This window comes from Zosterops lateralis (genome assembly GCF_965231275.1).
Source record: "Zosterops lateralis genome assembly, chromosome: 4".
In the NCBI taxonomy this organism is placed as follows: Eukaryota; Metazoa; Chordata; class Aves; order Passeriformes; family Zosteropidae; genus Zosterops; species Zosterops lateralis.
Genome location: NC_139765.1, coordinates 37208279 through 37230197, shown reverse-complemented (window position 1 = coordinate 37230197; position 21919 = coordinate 37208279).

Below are 21919 nucleotides of genomic sequence, written 5' to 3'. Positions count from 1 at the left end.
ACCTCGACACAAGACATATTGCAGAGGTGGTTAACCATGCCTTAAAAAAATCAGAAGCTCATCTTAAGGTACTTCTAGGATCAAACTGGAGCATGCAAAACTGGAGAAAATCTCGATACATACCATTTTTACACAATAAATTATTCTTGTCCCTGCCTGAACAGATACCTGCAAACTCAAAAACACAAGATACATTCAAATTCAGACATCATCTATACTGAGCATCAAGTCCTGCTTACATTGTAACTATACATGTATATAATAAATTCATAACCAAGAGACTATAAATTACTCTATTTCTTTTCAGAAAATAAGGGGAATAGAAATAAATTCAATACGGAAGTTGGAATGTCATCAAAAAACTTGTGAAATTGCTGGGATTCTAATGTGGTTTTTTTTTCAGTTTTGCTCTCCAGCAGCAATTCCTTTGTATTGGCTACTAGCACAAATCTACTCCCTCTCCCATGATCTTTGTAGTGTAAATATTAACATCCACCAAAACCTACAGGGACAGATTCTAATTCTGCCTGGATTTGTTGGTAAACTTTGGCAGGAGGAGTTAGGATAAAGAACACAAAAGCAGCCATAAAGGTTCCGTACTGAGGTTCATTTAGAAATTGTTCACGCACAATCCTACAAGGGACTTGATCTCTGTTAGCTCACCTGGTGCCTCATCATTCCCATTCTGGCAGAGAGCAAGTGATCCCCATCCACCTCTCGCTTCCTGCTTTTGCCTTGGTAGGGCTCTCTTGGTCACCTATTTTCCTGACTCCCGTCCCAGTTTGTGCAAATGCTCTTCTATGTCTTTGTTCCTCAAGGTTTTGTCATTTCTGGTTCTGTACCTCCTGTCCTTCTGGAGCCAGATTTCCATGCTCCAAAGAGCTCTGTGTGCTGAAACAAGGAATTCTGAGGTTTTTCTGGGACCCAAGTGGAAGCTTTCTGCTGGCTGAGCTGATCACGCCTTGGTCCTGTACCAGGCATATTTCTTGAAAGCACTTCTCTTTGGATTTGTTTCTCCAATAAGAGAGCGGGATAAAGAACTATTGGACATTTAAGCAGGGTCTGATTTTATTTTGAATAAACTTTAATGTACAAAACCCCATAGACTCCCTGAAGAACAACTGATATGAACCAGTGGATGCAGAAGACCACTTGGTGGTCACTGCTGACAGCCTAATGCCACCAATGCTGTATGATCATTGAGGGCTATTTTTAATTGTTGGGATTTTTAAAATAGGAATATCAAAGAATCACTTTTTCAGTAAAAGCGCTTCAAATGATCTGCTACTGAGCAAGACAAATAACTGAATGAACACATCTAAATTATATTCAAGGAAAAAGCAGAGACAGAAAATGCCTATTTTACACTTCAACATGTTTTAATTTTAGTGATTTAAAAGCATCTTAACTAATGTAGCCAAAGTTTCATCAAAAGTCAACTTCTGTGTTTTATTAGCTTGACCTAAATAACCTTAAACTTGCCCTTAAACTGAGGGGTGGGTAACTTATTGTAATAATTTACATAATTACTCGGTTTGGCACTTTTCAATGGAGCTGTCACAATGCACATGCTACTTCTACAGCAGCTGAATTACAACAAATTTTACTGAGTTATTATTTAATTAACATTTTGGAGATTTAGCAATGATTTAAATGAAAAGGCACAAACATTATGCTGTTAATCTTTGCTTACAAATATATGGTGTTTGCCACTAAATTATAACAATATTTTAAAATTAAGTAAAACCAGTTCCAACCTTAGCCTGGGAAAGATTAAATTTGAAAAAGGACTCCCAGAATGATTGCTATGATCCTGATTGCACAGCAGCGCAGCTGGACACCTAAAGGCCTGGTAGGTGATCTACACCTATGGTTTAATACTCCTTATGTAGCCAAGGAGAAAGAAAAGCCCACCCAAGGGCAATTCATCCTCCTTGTTTTCAGGTAGCATGAGTCAGTAAAGAAAAAGCATCTGCCCCTCTCTCTTGCTCTTTCATTTACTCATGTTGGAAGATTACACTTTGGATTACTAAAGCTGAGAGGATTCACAGCCACCTACAGCTGTTGTAGTCCCTACTATCAGCTAGAACAGGCTGGTTCATCTTCTTTGACACAGTGGAGGGCCTGGTGTTACCTCTCCACAGCATAGTTTTGTTGTGCACACTTCATTAAAAAATGCCAAGTTTCTATTTACATTTGTATTCCTTACTTAACATCTTTCCTCTTACCGTAACATTGCGGAAGTAAATATTACACTGGTATGAAATTTACTCTAGTGATACTGTCTTGAGTCTTGCTCAATCAATATCTAAGGAAAATTTACTCCAGGAATGTGAGAACATAAATCTTAGATACTCAATCAGTATCTATTAAAAATTAACTATTGGTTGTATAGTATCTAATTTAGAAACATTAAACTGAAGAAAGTTATTGTCCTACTTTGTTCTGATTAGCATGAAATAGGATAAATTGCTCTTTTCTGACAGTGAAACACATGTAATACACACCACCTACAGTAAAAAAATCACTTTAATCAGTATTTTTCTGCTAATTTGGTAGTATTGTTCCTACACTGTGGTTTACAAAGTATCAAGTAGTTTTTCTAGAGGCTGATCAGGTGAATAGCACTGACACCAAAACTTAATGGCCCCCTGAAAAGACCAAGTCTTCTGCTTTGCCTGATTTTTGCTAATCCACCAGTAGAGGACCTGAGGGGGTCAGCCCAGCTGAAGGTTTCCTCCTGTCACCAGCGGCTGCTGTGGGGCTGCAATACTTTCTTCTTCATACATGAGGAGACTCTGGGGGGATGCTATGCTATAATGAGTCCCAACTTTAGAGAGGCTACAAGCTGCCTTGGGCAGTGCCCCACTTTATCCCTGAGACCACATTCCCCACTAGAGTGTCTTCACTTAATCGTAATCTCTAAGCCTGTCAGGACTCTGGGACAGTAAGTAAATGTTATAGTAGGAGGCCAAGCATGTGAATAGCACTCAACAAATGAGTAAAGGTTCATCTCATCTTTATATTTTTCCAAGATCTGCAGGACATGAAGCAAGACTGTGAACAATATCCACCCTAGATCCCATTGTTTGAGCAAGGCTTACCCCAGGACTTCAGATCTTTTATACCTATCATTGACCAGTGCTGTCATTTGTTACATTCATTTATTTACTTTATTTCCAATACTGTAATAGTAGGTTTATATAATATTAACCTTTATATGAAAGAGAAATAATAAAAAGACCTTTGCATATTTCATTATGTCTGATGAAAAACATTTGGATGGACATTTGAAGACACCAATTACCTTACTATTTATTCTATTAAAATCATTATTCTGCTAGACCTTTTTTTCTGCTAGTGGACACTGACACTCATCTTATTCATGTCCACTGAAACTTTTGGAGGAACATTTTTATTAGTCTTTATCTGATAGCGTAGAGTGAAGCAATTTACATTAGTGGATATTCAAAATTCATTAATTAAACTTGGCCATTATTTTGGTTGGAAATATTTCAATATTAGGTTTAAAAACTGAATTACTTCACCTGACTGAAATAGGTCATCAGAAAACAAATTTTCTGAGAATGATTGATTATCTAAGCATTTCACTTGCTATCTTTAGGCCCATATTAATCACTTGGTGTGGGTACTAGTGAATCATGTTCTCAAGTATATTACTAGGTCAGGGCCTTATGGTAAAGTAATCTTACCAGATTTCACAACACAAATTGCCTTTTTATTGTGACCGTGAACACCCATTTTCTGCAATCTGTGTGAGTGAATAGACTGCAGTGGCTGAATGAAGTGAGATGTCTGACAGATCCCTGTTGCACACTGACAAAAAAGCTAAACATTTCACTACACATGACAGCTGCTGAAGAGATAGACTTGAATCAGTGACATACTGAGAACTGCATGTTTGAGCATTGCCATTGGTTACCAGAAGCAAAGCTCATTTCCACAGCAATCTACTGGAAAACTATTGTGCTTCAGGCATGGGATAGAGTGACAAGGGGCCTCAGAAAAAGGCAAACATTGTTCCTGAAAAATTCTTGTAGCAAAGAAGAATAGTAGTCCTCTGGCATTTTAACTACTGAGTGAATTCATGCAATCAACACGTTTAAATCAGAATGAATTATAGAATCAGAATGGTTTCAGTTGGGCCTTAAACATCATCTAGTTCCAAACCTTTTATCAAGGGCAGGAACACCTTTCACTAGACCAAGCTGACCAAAGTCGCTTCTGGCCTGGCCTTTGATACACTCTTACATGCGGCCAGAGTGTAATAAGCCCCATGAAGATATATAAGGTCTGAGGGCTGACCTGCAGCCTCCCAGAGGGGCTTCTGCAGCCCCTCCAGAAGAGAATACTTCTCTGGACCTGCTTTGTATAAGAGAAGGTTTTAATAATGACAAAAATAACAAACAGTATCAAACAAAAGAGAAGTCGAACACAGTGTAGAGAAAACTTGCACTGGCTAAGGCAGTCCAAAAAAAGTGCTGAGAAGTTCTGTGCAGTCTTTTAAATACTTAATGGTCCAGGTGGGCTTTTTGGCACCTTGCCCAATGAGATTGGCAACAGGCTTTGAAATACAGGTCCAGGCATCCAACCAGTGTCTCTTCTTGGCACCTGACAAATTACTGGGAAAAGAACATTGAAGTTTCTGGGTCCTTCACCTTATAAGAACAGCAAGGGGTGAGTCTTAAACCTTTCCCTATATGGAAACACCTGCCCAGTTGTGGGGTGCATTCCTACAGGCCTTGAACACTTTCAGGGATAAGGAATATATATTCCTTTTATGGCACAGAGTTCATAAACTCCCAATTAATTCTTCAAATAAATGATGGGCAAGGTACCTAGTCACAGTAGTACAGTGCTGTCTAAATTTCTTATTCTGTTCCTATCTCCTTCACAGAATATGCCCTTTCTTTCCCAGATGCCATTTGTTGGTGCTATAGGAATACTGTTTTTGTCTTTGACAACAGGTGAGTGGTCTTCTCTGCTGATCTTAGAAGGATCATAATTCTCTGTCTGTGCCACATCACCACTCAGCTGCAGGATAACGCAGAAAGTGGACCGTGCCTTGCTGACTCATGTACATCATCTCCCTTGCATACAAATCGTGGAAGAAATTTGTCACTGCCATCCCAGATTCAGTGATATGAAGCAGAAAGTCAGGTGATGGGCCCTGTAACTAGTCTCTGTATAGCAGCCTAGTTGAGTCTTCCATGAGAAAAAAGGAAGCTGTACCTCATGCCTGTGCTGGGTTTGGCTTCCACATGTGGCAGAGTGGGACTCCAGCTGCAGTACGCTCTTCTTCTCTTTTGGTGAAATTATTTTCATCCCCAGCATGTGGCAGTGCCTGATGGTTGAGCAGGTGTCATGGATGAGGACAGTAGGGTTGGATACTGTCAGCTAGGTGGTGGTGGTTCATTGGCTAACCCCTGGCACACCAGTGGAGCTTTTTTCAGCAGTTAAAGAGCACAATTGAACGGCACTCTTTGAACTTCAGCTGATGGGTCATTTCTGGCTCACACTGCCACTGTTTGCTGTCAGCCTGGAAGCATCCAGGCTCTCACATGCAGCACAGAGCACTGACAGGTGAAGTTTTCTGCCACATCTGATTTATGTTGCAGTCTCTGAATAGCTAAACTAGTATCACAGAGGACAGTTAACAGCAATTAGTGGACGGGGTATGAAAAATAAATCTGTATGAACAAAACCATACTAAAACAGTTAGTCTGATACTAACTGATTTACATATTCACATCAAATTTTTTTTCATGGGCAGAATTTACGTTTTTACTTACCACAGTGACTCATCATTTACCTCTCTATCTTCTCTGGTGATATAAGCTGTTAAAATTGATGCTCTTAATAATAAAAAAATAAACACAAAACCACTTTCATAAGTGTAAATAAACAAAACATCATGACATTGTTTTTTATAGAAATTGATACCTAGCAAGGAAAAAATATAAAATAAGAAAAGCACATGCTATATATTTAGAGAAAACCTTTTTATAGCTTTCAGTTGCCACGGAAACACATTGCAGCAAACAGAGAGGCAAGCTTGAATACTTCCAGCTGCAGTCTGCATTTCAGGAGCTGCTGTTTGCACTGCTCCTGTGCCAGGTACATACTATGTGTACTGCAGTGAAGCTCTAAAAGGCTTCATTGAAAATGTAAAAAATAGTCCTTCATGTGAAGGACAAATCTTCTGGGGAAAAAAAAAAAACCCAAACCAAAATTAAACAAACACAAAAACTCAACAAATGAACTGATAACAATCATCTCTAAACTGTTTATGTATATTTAAAAGAGACCAAAGGTCGTGGAAGTCTCTTTGCATTGACAAAATTTGGAAAGCAAAGAGAGCAGCGTTTACGTTGGGGGAAGTGTGGTACATCCCACCCAAAATTTATAAAAATCTCTAAATTTTTTGTATTTCTGTCTTCAGCCAATGCTGAACTGCATTCCTTGCACTACACCGTAACTAATGTTAGGGGTGACTCAAGTCAGAGTTCCCCTTACAGCTCTTTTGTGCTTCCCAACCTAACAAGGTTTCTCTATTTTGCATGTTTCCTGTTATTTTTGAAATTTCCTTCTAAGACTCAAAGTCTCATTTTGAGAGAGAAACTTTTTTGGCCATTTCAGAGTGTAAATCACTCAGAAAGGCAATGCTCAGTATTGAATGGCCCTCATTGTTCAACTAAAATTCACTCTCTGTTTAGATGAAATAAAGGTTAATACGCTTTGGGAATTTAATCTGACATATATGGATCTCTTTATTTTGCTGTTTCTTTTGGAAATTATATACCCAGATGACCCTGTGATATGCATAATAATAAAATAAATTCACAGGGGTGCCTAGCAACCTTGCTCTAACCTCCAGTGCAAAATACGTCTTGGTTTGGAACATGATAGCATTTAGAAATGACTGATGGTATCAACATGGGCGAAATTCTAGTCCAGTATATCTAAAATTCTAGTTTCTTCACTGAGGAAGCACACAGTTCATCCAAATTTAAATAAGCAATTGCACTTCTATTTTATTTTTTTCCTTAGAAAAATTTTGATGTTCAAAGGAGACACTTAACTACTTTACCTCTTTGACATGGCAATACAACCATGCAAGAAAGTACACCAGTATTCATAGGTCACCTCTTGAACCTGTCAATGTTTTTAATATTTTTCTACAGGCAGCCATCAGCTATGACTCTCAACAAAATGCTGCAAATCAAAAGTCAGTTATCAAGCTATTTTCTCCATACCAGTTCTGAATTTCCTTAATTTCATCCAGTGGTATTTCATTCTTTTATTTGTCTCTTGATAGAAACGTGCTGTAGCTTCTCTCCAAAGGTGCAGCAGATGTCCAGACACACAAAAGATGTGGCTTCTTTTCCTGGATATTGCTACATTTTCTATGTGGCATTTAAAATCTTCTATCATTAGACTGACTGAATTTGGTTCTCAGAGTCCTCTTCAGATCATGTAAAACATTATTTTGCTGTGAATAGAAAAGTAATTTTTCTTTCCTAAGAACAAAGTAATATCAAGAAGGACACAGTCACCTCTACTATAGAATGTCACCAAAAAAAAAAAAAAAAGTATTTTTCTCAGTGATTGTCCTCATGACAGCGATTAGCATTTAGGGGCAATCCTTCATGTGAATACAATATTGCACCTCTGGTTCCATCCTGAACATTACCCACAGTGGACCCAACAGGAAAAGATTAGAAGCATTTATCCATCAAAATTATTTCATTTAGGCAATCAAATGAGATTTGAACAGATTTGGATTGGAAAATCAGGATTGTTCACTGTTGAATACATGAAGTCAGTAAGACTCAAGAGATTTTTCAGTATTGAAAAAAAAATAATAGGAGAAAGTATTAATTTAATATTGTGAAAAATAAGCTCACATCTTTAAAAATATTTCAATTGATTTTTCAACATAGCATTTTAATTTGGGCTCTTTGGAGCTATTCTCACTGATCTCTCACTGATTTGGAGTATATTCCATATAATTCCCATATAAATTATGATTTTGTCTGGGGGCTTTCTGGTCTTTATATAGAAGATGGGAAAGGGAAAAAATACAGAACCCTAGAGTAAACTCATTACCATTAAACCCTTCTTTCCTGGCCTTCACTCATTGATTCCCCTCCCCTGCAGCTCATCGACATTTCAAAGCTTTGAACAACTTTTTTGTTATATTTAAAATAAAAAGTTGATTCTTTCACAAAAGTTCTGAAGTTTCCCTGAACCATTACACTGAATCGAGACATAAGAAAGTAAAGTTCTATTTTGAACCAGTTATTTCCTTTAACTTTTTTTAAAGTATCTGAATGTAAAAACTGATCTCTCAGAGAACTATAAAATATCAAATGGCACCTTTAAAATATTGAGGAAGTGATTTTCTTAGCTTCCCAATGAGACATGTCAGTAACTTCTGTCTATCAAAGTACTAAGATGAAAGAGACTGAATACATTGCTTATTTTAGTATATAGCAATCTCCTTTAGATTATTTTTAAGAAACCTTTATTGCTGCCTTTGGAAAACTAGCCATGTGGTAATGAAGGCATTCAGTTTTACAGCTGAAGGAAAATTTTGAAAAATTGAATAATTTTAGAAACACATTTGCAGAACTGCGTCCCTATGGCATATGTCGTGCTGTGAATGTAAGAGGATAAGAGTCAATCCAAAGGTTTTTGAAAATCACCTGTGGGAAGTCTTTGTGGTTTAAGTGATGCTGAGGAATGCAGGCCACCAAAGGTTTAGCTGATAAGAGTTACCACTTGGTATTTGCTCCAGCTACTCTAGGACAGAGAGCATAAGGTTATTCACACAGAAGCAGATCAGATTTAGAGGGATGACAGCAAGCCTCTGAACCAGACCTTCCCCAGAAATTATTAGAACATTCCAGGATAATAAACATATGTAACAAACATGGCTTTTTATAACTGCAATTTGAATTTATACAAGTAAATATCAAATGAAAGTGGCTTTTTCAGGAGAACCACCAGTCATTTTGTTTTAATCTGTGTATAACAAGGGCATTTATCATTTTTGTATGGAGGCTTCTGAAAATTGTTGATTCTGAAAACCAGATTTTTGCAGACACTCTCCCATATTCCTGTCTGCTTCATGAAAATAACAACAAAAATGCAGCTTATGTTTTTCATTACTGTTCTCTCTGGCTTGGCCTACTTGAAGTAAGCAGTTCAAACCCAGCCCGGTGAAGACTAGTTTTCTCCATTATGTTTTTAACTCAAAAACAAGGAGGGAGTATGCCACAAAGGATGGAAAGAGGAGGGTGGGAAAATATGGGAGGAAGACAAATCAGTCTGTTGTAAGCAAACCATATTTTCAGGTGTTATGCAAATAATTTGTGAAGACAGATTAATTTCAAACATCTGGAAGCCTTTTTAGTGATATCAGATGCTACAAGGCCCTGCAAAAGACTGACTGCTCTGAAAGTGGTCGGTGGTGTGGAGAGAAGAGAGGGGAGAAAGAGGGACAGGAAAGGGAAGTCTCTCTCAAGTAATGGCAGCCTTACTCCTCTGAGGCAAATTAGAATATTAAACTTACAGTAAAAGAGATTTTGCATATGAAGGGTCAGTTCAGCACAGCCATATGGGTTTGAACATTAAGTTAGAGGAATAAAAACACTTGGGACTATGGGATGCCTCACTCAGCTGCAGCAACCAAGAATTCCCCTGCTTTTAAACAAAACAACACACTCTCTTGCACTGAGGAGAAATCTTACAGATTTTGGCAGGGATAAGACTGTTGAAAATTTATCAAAGTGAGGCTTTTGAAGACACTAAAGCCACATGAAAAGTAAAGAGACCTAGCAGACTTAAAGATTTAGAAATACTTACCACTATAAAGAAATGTTCTGGGGGATTATTTTTCACCACCAAGAAAAAATTCTCTTGTGCTGTTTTCTTTGTTTTCTAAGCATGCAGTACTGCCTGAGTCTCAGACCATGCTTGACTGGAAGCCTTCATTTCTTACTTATCTACCTATGTATTTTTTGTGTAGAAAGAAAACATAGCGATCTCCAAAATACACCACTTGATAAAGCTACTACTTGAAGTCTTTAGGAACAATTTTAACTTGAACTTGAGAAGACAAAACCAGAATTTAGATGGTTATTAGGAAGCCTTGACTTAGATATTTTTTTTTACAGCTAGAACTGTAAACTGGATAGTGCATTTATCATTTGCAGAGATTTGCAATTTACCTTTCTACTTTGTATTTTTACATGAAAATATTTCCACTGAAATTTATTTCCTTCTGCTTTAAATAATTATGCTCAAAAATATGCATATACATATTTCTAGAAAAGAAGCCCCTTTCACACAAATAAGTATTTCTTCCTCTAGTATTGTGCTGTCTGCAATTTTTGCATCAGATATCTTTCATGAAGGTGTCAAATAAAAATAGAATTTTTTTTTGCTGAGCTTTACCTATTGTTCACACTCCCTAAACTCCCTTTGCAAATGGGGATAATTCTTGTGCCACTGACATCTGGATTAACTAGTTGAAATTAGAACAGTGCTTTCATGTGTATGTCTGTGAATACATATCAGAAAACAGAGGGTAAATGAGTACAGAACAATGTCTCAGCAGCCAGGAGAAGCAGTGAAGAAGGGGTAATATTTTTCATGACATTCAGCCTACACAGGCACAACAAAGCTGGTGAGTGTGTGGACCCTTTGATACCTGTTCAATCTTAGCTCTCTTAGCTAATGAGAAGTGGAGATAGCTGACCTCAGAAGCAGCATAATTACTTTTAGGAAAATGTTCTTCAGACAATACTTAATATGTCCTATTCTGCTGAAGATCAGACTAAAAGAGTCATAGAGCCTAGGCTTGTCTGGGATCATTGTCCAACAGCAGAAAGTAGCAGATGTTTCAGAAAAAAGTAAAAAACAGTGTGTTAGGAAGTTAAAAACAAAGATCCCCTCTGACACAATCATCCTTTTCTCTTTCTGTACAGCCTACATCTGACCATGTAAAACTCTTTACACTTATATGCCTGCTGATGAGACTGGAGGAGTCTAAGAGACTCAGTGTCACTTCAGCTGATCTGTACCTCGATGAAACATTAATCTTTAGTGATGCCTTTCTGATTCCTAGTGTCAGTGCATTTGATGCACTGTGGGTTAGACATTCTGACAGACAACTTTGTGCTTTGCCCACATAGGAAAACTAACTTCCTTAATACAAACACAGCAGGGTCCTGCACAGGTCTTGAAAAAAGAGACTAATCCACTTTAAAATTCCAGGAGGCACTCTTCCATTCTAAGATCCTAAGGGCATTCATTCTGCAGCCTGGGAGGGAAGATTCATCTCACTTGCTTCAGGAAGTCTTCAGGGTCGATGCTCACACCTAGGTTGCTTTAATTGACAGACTCAAAGAGGCACTCACAGCATGTGATTCATCTCACCTATCTCCAATGCCTACTTTAGCATAAGATAAATTTTTCTCTAAAGCTGCCCATTTTTCTCCACTGACTTTAATGAAGACTAATAACCAAGGGAGTGCCAAGTGATTAGCTCAGATGCAGGTGTCAATATCTGGTCAAGGATGAATTCCAGTCACTGTGACCACCACCTAATGAAGACATATCCAAGGTAGATTTAAACCTGCAGCAGCTAACTCGTGTGTATCTGCACAGATAACAAAATGAATACAAGAAGCTGGCCCAAACCTGTCACACCCACCATACCACTGCAGTAGAGCACAACCACCTCACAGATAAGGAGTCAGTTTTTGTTAGCCCTTTCCATGCACTGGTACATGAGCCACAAAATGCAGAGGTAGAACTAATATGTTGTCTTTTCACATAGGCAAACTTGATGCAATTTTTTTTTAAAACACTGTCATGACGCTCTGAGTCTGGAGAAACATGAATTCTTTGCACTGACATCAGAGAGGCTCTTTATTCCCCTTTGAAACAGCAATTTCTGATCTTGACGTCCAAGATTCTCAATGTTGGCAGAGGGATTAACTCAGCGTTTTCTAGCCTACTGTTTAGAAAATGGTTTAGTAAAGTGGACCCTTCTTTATCTTACCATTTGACCTGATTGGAAATCAGATCTATAAATCTCTTTAATTGCCCTCGTGTTGTGACAACTTTCTGCAGTGACTGACTCAGTGCAATGTCAGCTAAACTTGATTTAAAACTAGTGCTCTACATGCTGCAGGCTGCCAAACTGGCATATTTGAATTAATGTCTCCTGCATTTATTTACAGCACTTTGATATAAACACAGATGCAAAAGAATCTGTTCACAGTTTTTCCATTCTATAAGTATTTTCTCAAACCATGTGCATGCTCTGATGAATTTCTGTATTTCTTTACAGTGATTGCCTTTTTGAGGGGAGGTTATAATCTCTATAATGGTAGAAAAAAGCCTGAAGACTTCTGAATTTTTATATGAAAGCGTTATGCTTCACTAATATGAAATAGAGATCAGAGATCGACCTGTAATTTCCTTGGCTGGAATTAATTTATTCAATCCTCAATGAGATATGTTTGCGATAAACATCAGAGAATGTGTCTGTCAAATCAGGAACTAAGTTCTCCCTGCTTGGGAAAACAGTACAGAGAAGCAGGGAATAAAGTACTTGATAAGGATACAGAGACAAAACTAATGTCAAATTACAATTACTATTCAAGTTTCTTGCCATTTTAATGAATTTTTAAAGGTGTTATTCAGTTGCACATATTAAAATTCAGTAAAGCTGTATTAGATAGTGCATACTTATCCATAAAAGGTTTATAGATCCTAAAAATATCCTTCAGTTTCTTAAACATATACTTTGAACAGCACTGATCTATAGTCTAAACAGCTCTCCTGTCTTCTGCTTAAACCCAATGACAAGAGCACCAAAAGACTTACTTATATTTAAAATTAAGAAGACACACAATCCTTTGCCAGATAAGAAACTTATGGAATGAAAACTAGTTTGGAATAACATTTTAAATCTACTCTCTGAAAATTCCATTTTGCTGTTTTTTTCTGCCTTCTTTGTCTAGAATATTTTGTTTGAAAGTCTGAGCCGAAAAATATCACTTCCCATATTGTCATTTATTTGACACTCACAGTTTTGCTCACTAGGTAGCTTTTCCAGTAAATTACAGTTTAATGGTTTGTTTAGGAAAGAAATTGTATTTTAATACTAGTTAAAACTTACTTTCATTTCAATCAAGGAAAATAGGTGAGAATATGTAATGAAAAGTGATGGAGTTGAGGAATGTGGTAAACTGGTGCTTCAATAAATTCTGCCAGATAGGAAGCTAAGAAGTTGGATGTGAAACCTTACCTGGACTTACACTAACTGAATCTGATTGAAACCCAATAATTCTTCATATATGACTTTTCACAAATAATGCTTTCTTGTAGCTCTTGTAGCTACAAATTTCGCTCAGTTGGCATACTATCTGAATAAAAATTAGATTTATGTCTGTTTCAGTCAACATGAATTAATTCACTATACTTCACAGATAATGTTCTGTCTCATTCCAGCTGTAAAATAAAACAATAATGAAAAAACAGGTGAACAAGGTCACAAGTGTTGGTGGCAGAGAGGCTTCAGCTTCTTCTGATGTAGCTAAACCTTACCTTCAGAAAGGAGAAACACATCCAAGGTCCACAGGGTTCAAGCAAAGCTTATTCCAAATAACTTACTTTACTTAGACCAATAACCTTTTTTTATTAGACTAAATATACTGGAAGAAGAGTATGTGACAGAATTAATCAAAACATCCCCTTTGTTGGAGTATGAATCCCCCTCGGCCAAATCCATACAGGCCCAGGACTGCCCTAACATATGAAGACTGAATTAGAACCTTCAGAAAAACTAAGAAACATAAATACACACAGACATGAGGTAAAAAATGCAAGTTTAGTTTTAAATAAATAGAGGATTTTTAAGTGCCTTATACAAATAAGAGCCTGTGTCAGTAAGTAAGAAAAAGACCTAATATCTAGTTTATAGTTCAGTAACATTGCCTTTTGCACAGATAATTAAAGTCTAATCATAACAAAAATAATGTAGCCTTGCAGAAAATTCCTAGATAGAAGAGATAGAGCTGTATGCGTAGAATTTGTGTAAGAATTTACGAAAATTGTTGCACATCAGTTTTAGCTTTAGGATAGGTACAACACTATCGTAAGAAAATTCGTGCTTAAGCCTGATTGGCTAAAAATGGAATAAAATGCACAGAGAATGTCAGAACACACACACAGAGGCTCACGAAACATCGCAAATGCTGTTGTTGCTACTGCTGCGACTGCTACTGATAAAGATGCTCATGGGACATAGACTAGGGGTGCTGTCACTGCTGCTGTGGCTGCTCCTTCTGCTCGGGACTTAGAGACTCTGTGTTAGAGGCTTTCTGCAAACTGGCTTGGACTGTAGCAACTCTGCCTTCATGAGGCTGACTTAGCCATGTAATAAAGGACTTTACTTTTACAACTACCCATCACCATAGTCTTCAATGAAGACGCCCCAAAAACTTGGCACCCCTGTTTACACAGAAGTCATTAGAATTCAGCATTGACCTTACTGCAGCATAACTGCACCCTTTGAATAGGCAAATGAAAGAATGATAAAATGTGATGCACTTTTTTCATGGACTAATTTGTCTGTCATCTCAGTGGCAATCAATGAGCTAAGTATCACCACTCCACTACAACTGAAGGTAATGTTTTGTTTTATAGACTACAGCTGTCCTGGACTCTTGCTGATAGCAGTAAATTGTGGAAATAGTTACTCATTACCCCTAAAGACTTATGGATTGAACTTACAGCCAACAATGCACTGCACTTCAGAATGAGGTTTCACTGCAACAAGTTAGGTTAAGTAGAGGAAAGTCAACAGTTCTTCATCTGTCTGATAAAAAAAACAACACATCTAGTGTGCTTCATCCCTATCCTTGTTTCTTATCTCTTCCTGAAGTCAGGTTGTTCATTCAGTTCAGCAGAATTTCCTCCTGTTCTCCCACCTTCCTGTTTAGGCAAAAGCTTTAATTTCCCATCGATACACATGTGGAAAAGGTGCTTTCTGCTTTTTCATATCTCCTATCTAGTTGAAATGCATCCATTTTCCCTTAGAAGAACAACTCCAGAAATCAGTAGAGTAGGAGAGGTATCTCTAAGACTCAAATCAAAAAGTTGGTGCCTATGACTGTTTTCTTGCCTACAATCAGAAGAACAGCAGCCTCACACACAAGAACTGAGACAATGATAGCCATATAGTTAAGTCAAAAAAGACCATACTTTGTCTGTGAGGATAAATAAAACAGTATTTCTCCTGCAGGAAGCAGTTGTGTTTTGTAAGCACTCATAATTTCCACAAAACTTTGTTTCACTAATAAAGAGATTTTACACAGTTAATGTAACATTTCATAATAAACAAACAAATAAATAGAACTAAATTATACCAAAGTGCTTTTTTCCCCCATTACTTTTGACATGACTTTCCAGCTCTTTTAGGGAAGTTTGGATTATAAACTTTGTAAAAGGACTTCAGAGTTTTCTTATGAAATATCAGCTACACAACATAGGCAGTAGGAACATGCATTTTTTTTTTTCATTTTCACACTGAAACCCTACACAAAACAGATTAAATAGAAGATCCCTGGAGCAGTGACTTTTTATTAGTGATTATGGTAAATATGGGATCCTGTGCATAGACAGGACTTCTCAGTAGATGTATATTTTTTCCTCACCTCATCCTAAGGGTGCCAATTTCTTCAAAATATCTAGAATAATTTCTTGCAATAATAAGGCTTCCTTTTTTTTCTTTAAAGTTAGCCTGCTGAAGAATTACCATATCAGTACTGAATAACCCTATGTACAGATGTCATCCCTCTAATCTGATATTATTCAACTGTAGAAGAATTTACATTTTCACATCTTAATTAAATTGCAGTGACAGCAAAAAACTTTATGTACAAGAAGCTATAATTCCTACCTCACAGTTTATAACTCATACTCCCTATATTTAACTCTTGCTTACTGCTCATCTTATATTCAAAAACTGCCATTCCTTGGTAGTGTTACTTGTTACTTGCCAGCTGGCTACTATTTTTGTCCTACACCATTAGAGAAATTGCAAAAGCAATATGTACTTGGAAAAATTACCTCACTGCATTACCAAAGGACATAATTATTTGGGTTTTTAACTGCAACATTAAAAAAAAAAAATCAGCACCATGCAATTTTCTGATTCCACAGGAAAGGGATAAGACAGGCTTTGGATGTTTCCTGGAAAAAAAAATCAGCCTGAAGTGATTTTCAAAGTATCCTCTTTGTGTCTGATTTCTTAAGGACATTTGAGTTGCATAGGTATACATGTATATGGTTTGTAAGACCCACAGAATTTCATTCCATGCTTCTATGAAAATATAGTGCCATTACATGATAGAGGCCAATAGCATCCTTTAAGTAAGTCAGACTTTAAAGTAAGAAAATAAAGTTTTGGTTTTGAGGGGTTCCCCCCCCGCCCCCGCCCCCCCCCCCCCCCCCAGGGATAACAAAGAAAAATAAAATATTTTGATTTTCTAAAAGGACACACTTCATTGAACTTTTCTATTTTAGATTTGTAACATTTGAAAATATTCCTGATTGCATGTTCCTTAGTCCAAAATCCGCCTACAAAAAGAGTTGATGAAGCCAGAGGATAAATTTAGTTCCCAGTCCCACTGCATCTTGTTACTGGAAATGGTATCCCACAGTATCTGAGTGGTGTCTTAGATCTTGCCTTTGCCTGATGACATATAGCCCATTCAGAATTATTGATAATCGTAGTGCATTTTTTTCCTGCAGCAGCAGAAACAATGTTCCACTAAATACAGCATACACTGCTTATGTCTCTACTGGAAAAACAAGCCCTAACAATACTCCCTGCTGCAAATGAGACAACTATAGAGACCACTCCAGCGTTTCCTGTATTATCACTTATTTTTTCATATGTGACTTTTTCAAAATTGATGTTTTGAGTAGCAGCAGTTTTGCTTCCTCAGCCATGCATGAGAATGAGACTCTAGTGCCTTGATCCACTGGCAAGAGAGCACATCTGAATGCAATATAATTCGGAGGTGGCCTGATTAGCTCATTTGTTTTGCCTTTCACTGCACTATTCATTATTTCCTGAAATCCAAAATGCCGCTGTTATTCCTCAGGCTGGGAGTCAGCGGCTTATTTATGCTTCCATGATGTCATTCTTTCTGTGAGCAGCTAAGCAGATTTGTATTGATGTGCTGTTTTTCAGCACCCTAGAGAGTCAACTAGTAGGACTAAATGCCACTTTAATCATTCCCAGCAGAGATGTCTAAGTCAATGACCTGTATCGTTGAGCTGTATTACTTTTTGATGCTATCATTTATTCTGTAATAAGCAGTTCAATGGAGTTGCCCTCTACAGCATCTGCCTATTCACACACTCTTCTGAGGAATGTAATTTATATTAATTTTGTGGTATATGCTGGTTTACATCTTTTTCAGCCATCTTTCAAGGCTTCATTTCCGTATTAGGAAGTATACCACTGAATTACACTCACAACCCTGTCACCAGATGCCTGTCTCTATGAGAGTCAACTATATATCTAGTATGTATTTTAAATACAAGAAATTGAAATTGCTCATACAAAACACAAATTTCACTGAGGTTGATTGCAATCTGCCAGCTGTTTTCAGCAGATTTCTGAAGACTTGCAGTCCTATTTATACAAGGAGTGAGTGCATCTGTTGTATGAGCAACAGAGAATTTGGAGATGGTCCTCTCCTGAGCACTACAGTCTAGAGACATCCATAAGACTACCTTTGAAGAGCCAAAATAACTTTTACTAAATGACTGAAAGAGTTGTAGGGGCATGAAACATTAGCAGGAGTATGTGTTCTTCTTCAGGTCACATACAGAAGAGACACCATTAAAAGCCAGCCTAGAAAGTGAATAATGGATCTGAGTTTGACCTGTTGAATCACAGGATGAGTGCTTCTCTTGTCAGTCAGCCTCAAATTCCCTTTAAACTTAGAGGCAGTTTTATATGCAGACAGGTAGGTTGGGGGACCTTGTCTTGTAATGTGCCTGTCAAAATTATGATAATTTATTTTTTATTTCAACCTCTGACATCAGTATTAAAGAATATAAATCTAATTTTTCTCCTCTTTAAACCTTATATAGGAGACCATAATCAAAAGTACTTGTAAAGAGGAAGTAAATGAAAGCTCTAGTATTTCCAAGTAGCTTACAGGGGAAAGATATATTTACATTATTATGTCCATTTTAAAAGAAAATATAAGTAATTTCCTAACTTTAACTGCACATCAGTAGTCTTCTCACCCTCAACCCCAACCACCCTCAACCCCAACCACCCTCACCAAAAAAAAGAGAGTGGACATTATATAATCCTGATAGAAATTCGTGTGGTTTAAAACCACTAGAATTTCCTTCTATGAACCGGTGTGTGTATCCCAGTCTGAGATTACAAAATGAATCCTTTTATTTGTGTCTTGAGTATTCATCCCAGCAATAGAAAATCTGCTGCAGACTTTAAGCTAGCATGATGCTTAGCATGGTAAGATCAATAGCAAATTCAACTTGCTGGCAAAGCACTGCCAGGGCAAGAGAAACCCAACTGCCAGGAGTAACAAAGCAATTGCCAAGGCAGCAGGAATGGGAGCCAAGCTGGGAGCAAATGCAAATGCACAATCTTGACAGCTCATGAAAAAGAGATATTATTGAAATAGCCAATATTTCTAAATAATTAGTACATTGTACATGCGACTGTATTATACCAAATAGTGTCTACTCAGAAATGTGCAATTTCCAGTGGAGTATCTTTGAACACAACAGCTTTCTGTTCAAGTTTTATTACTTTCCCTAATTGAGGGAGCAGGCATCTAATTCATATACATATATGTGGAAACTCTCATAGGCAGACTACTTCAGCAATCATTCTGATTTTTGCTTTCACTGATGGAGCATAAAGGACTTCCTGTGCAACAGGAACTTGTAGCTAGCTGCGGGGTTGAGCTCTTGATTTCCATTTCCTAGCCACTGTCCTTGAGACCTGGGTTTGCAAGTAAGCTCCCTGGGTGACGGTGAGCATGGGTATTTTAGGAGAACTGCCAGCTTATTCAATTAAGCAAATACCAAATGACTCAATTTAATGGTCCAATTTATTTATCTAATTTCTTTTTAATTTTCCTTTTTTTTTTTCCTTTTCCTTGGATCTTTTTAATATGAGGATGTTTTCTCTCCCACACTCTTCTCCGAAGAGCTAACGACTTAGCTTTGAATGAGTTGCGCCCTAGGAGACTTTTAATAAGACATATAATATCATTCCTACGCAGGTGGTTAGTACTTAAAGATCAAAAGGTATGAACTTGTCATAAGAAGTTCACCACCTGTAAAATATTTGCACTCAAATTGTACTCGATCTGTTATTTTATAAATGTCTTCTATCATTCCACTCAGTCTTCACCAAGGATCATCATTGTATTTGCAGATACAGTGTTTTCTTGGGGCTCTTCATTCCTTTCATGCACTTTTATCAAGTCTATTGCTTTGATGTACTTCCCTAGATTTTTCAGTTTCTGTGTGTAACAAAACCACTGAATACAGTCCAATGACAACAGAATGGACTGCAACAACGTTCTCTGTCCTCCATTTATGTTATGAGAAGAAACAAACAGAAAAGTTACAAGACACATAAACAAAATTTTGGTTTAGTCCCTAACATCAGAACATAGTAAAAAGCTGGTGTCTTGTTATACCATCAGATAATAATTTACCTTCTTACTCTTTTTCGTATTCTTTACCATTTTTCTTGGGAGTCAATAGAACTGCATAAGAGTACTTCATGCTCAGAAGATATCTTCAGATGCACAAAAGCTAAATTTAAAATAATAATGTAGGAACACTAATTTTGGGAGACTCTTTATATGTCAAGGAAAATAATAGGTCAAGTAGGTCCAATCTGGCTTTTAAACCTGGAATTTCCAAATTTCTATAGTTTATGACCTGTTACTGAATTTCTTATCCTGTTTAGCCATTGATTTGCATTCTTCTCATAATTCCAATGCTCCATTTTTTATATCTCCTGCCCCTAGCTATGATTTGAAGCATATGTAACAAAGTGTAAACTTACATAATCAATTTTATACGTCGATTCCACCTTAATTCCAAGGCAGGGTTTGAGCACAGTCCCTCTCCGAAGGCCCACCTTTCTTCCTGCTTAAACTACACAAAATCTGATTTCTAAGGAGGTGGAGCCATCTGCTGTCTGTCACTTATGTAACACATTGTTCTAACCTGCTTTTAAAAAGACGTGGCTTTAATATTATAACCTTCAGAAATAATTTGTATTCTTTCTTTATTGCACGCAAACTCCCTCAGTGATTTAAAATATTTTTAAATATTTTTTGCACTTTTATCTCATATCCTTAATGTATAGAATTCAGCAAAGCTCCCAAAGAGCTATATTAAGTGTAATTTAGAGTCACAAGGACAAGTTGGAAAAGAAGCAAGAAAGGGGAAACCCACCTTGCCTTCTAGAATTTTTTGAGAAACCCTAGCCTCAAAAATTTCAACGAGACCCTTAATGTATTACCTCTTGAGTGTGAAAACATCCTTTTTGTGCAGACCAGATTCCCCTTCACAGAGCCCCCTGGCACACTCACCAGATTGTGCCTTTATGCTTGAGATAGGGATGGCTTCTAGTGAATTTTGATAAAATGGGTCCTAGGAATGGTCAGGAAGAGAATTTTAACAATCAGGATTATGTGTTAGGTGACTAAAAGGTCAAATTGGGCTGTGAGTCATCACATCAGCATTTTATGACAGGCTGTTTCATCATGACAACACAATCAAAATCATGAGACATTTTCTCTGAACTATCAAACTGAAGTGAAAATATCACTTAAATTGATTTGTTTCTGTGCTGGAATAAGAATCACAAGGCACATGAATGGGTGACAGAAAAGAAAACACCAAAACTAAGTAGAATTTATTGCAAGGAAAAGAAACAATTTCAAATTTTTATGACAAACGAAATGCAGTTTAATGAAGATAAAATAGTGAACAGTGATATACTCAGAGGCACAGAACATCAAATTTTTTTTTAATTTTTGGACTCCTAAAATGGGGTTTAAATTTCTTTAGCACATAATTAATTTTAAGTTCTTTGAGAGAAACCTATGTTCTTAGCTCTTGTCTTAACTAAGAGGCTCACTTACAGCCTCAATGAATCATCATCTTTAGTGACTAAAGCTGTGGTCTTTGCAAGGTCCACCATGTACTCTAGAATTTTAAATAAATTTAGAGGGATGTAAAGAAAGGAAGTCAAAACATTTTTTTCCCACACACTTTATGCACATCCTACAACCATAAATTTTGTGCCTTTTTTTGCTGTTCTTCTAAGCTGAGTAGGAGAAATAAGCTATCTAAAGAAAACTCTGAAAACTATCTTGCTAGGAAAAAAAATAAAATTATAAAAGAGAGCTAAATAAATTAGAATATCCCTGCAGGTGTAGTATTTCATCCAGCCATAAAATATTTTCTGCATTTTACCTGTATTTCTGCAGGATACTAATTCAGTTATACATTTAAGTTCCATATGGTACCTGGCTTTATAAATCAATAGAGCAATCTGAAAAATGATTTGAGTTTTCAGCTGCATACTGCTCTCAAAACTAACATGGCAGAGTAAATTGATTTGAAATTAATTCAGTTTCTGTGTCCTGGCCTCTACAGAACCAATCTACAAAAAAATTCTATTTCACTTCCTTTCCAGAGGGCTTTTTCAGCTGAGCCACCACTATGGTCCCCCACTGTGGGTTTGCAGGTGACAAAAGCATGAACATGGCATGTGTCTTGTGTGCAAGCG